Genomic DNA, 1515 nt, shown 5'->3' with positions numbered 1-1515 from the left:
AAAAGGGCAAATGAAAATTATGAAAGGTTCTTTGGTCGTTTTTAAAGCTGAAAAGAAGAGAAACCTTTACTTATGTTTTGTGACTTATGATTCTCTTGCTACAACTGCGAATGAATGTGATAAGACATCGTTATGGCATAAACGTTTTGGTCACATTAGTAAAAAAGGACTTTAGTTCTTAAAAAGAGAAGGAATTCTACATGATAAACTTGATGTTTTGAAATTCTGTGATGACTGTGTGTTAGGTAAACAGCATCATGTGCACTTTCCTGCTAAACCTTCCCCAAATCCCTCCATGTTATCCTGCATTCTTAACTATGTGCATGCTGATGTTTGGGGTCCCTCTAAGGAATCCATCCATGGTGGTAATCGTTATTTCTTGTTTATCGTTGACAATTTCTCAAGGAAAGTGTTTGTCTTCTTATTAAAACACAAATCCGAAGTTTTTGACGGATTTGAAAAATGAAAAATTTTGGTGTAAAACCAAACTGGTAAAAAGCTCAAATCTCTTAGGACCGATAACGGTCTTGAATTTTGTAACCAAAATTTTATTGATTTGTGTGAAAAGTTTGGGATAAAAAGACATAAAACCAACCCCTACACCCCACAGCGAAACGACGTGGCCTAACGAATGAATCGTACTCTTCTAGAAAAGGTTAGGTGTCTTTTAATAAGTTCTGGTTTACAAAAATCTTTTTGGGGTGAAGCCCTCTTGATTGCTGCTGATGTGATTAATCTATCTCCATCTATGCCTCTGCTTGGTAAGTCTCCTAATACTGTGTGGTATGGTAAACAACTTGATGTTTCTGCTTTACGTGTTTTCCAATGTTCTGCTTTTGTGCACCAAAATTATGATAAGTTAGAACCCCGATCTGTGAAATGTGTGTTTATTGGTTATCCAGAGGGTGTCAAAGGGTATAGGCTGTGGGTATGAAGCCAGCCGGGTTTTAAGGTGTTAATAAGTAGATATGTCATATTCAATGAAAATGATATGCCTTGCCTTAAAACTTCAGACATAGCCCAAAACGACACCACTTTTAATAAGGTGGAGGATAACATAGAGGATATAACCAAGAAGGGGGAGAGATAGAAGCACAAAATCCTGAACACTTAGAAGAACAACACTTAGAACACTCGAAAAATACGAACATAGAAACAAACCTTGATGACTACCAATTAGCTAGAGATAGAAGTAGGAGACTAACTAGGATGTCTTCAAAACTTAGAGATTATCAAGTTGCTCTAAACACCGAAATTCCTGAACCTTCGAGCGTAGAAGAAGCCATAAAATCGAAAAATTGGCTTAGTGCCATGGAGGAAGAAATAAAATCCCTTAGGGATAATAAAACATGGATCCTGGTGCCAAAACCCTCTGAATGTTCTCTAGTAGATTGTAAGTAGATCTTTAAGGTTAAACAAGAGAATCCCATAAAATACAAAGCTAGGATAGTAGCTAAAGGATTCACACAAAAAGAGGGTATCGACTACAATGAAAGTTTTTCTCCCGTTGTGAAA

This window comes from Sesamum indicum, linkage group LG11, assembly GCF_026168435.1.
Source record: "Sesamum indicum cultivar Baizhima isolate 11 linkage group LG11, ASM2616843v1, whole genome shotgun sequence".
NCBI classification, from domain to species: Eukaryota; Viridiplantae; Streptophyta; class Magnoliopsida; order Lamiales; family Pedaliaceae; genus Sesamum; species Sesamum indicum.
Note: the sequence above shows the minus strand (reverse complement) of the source record.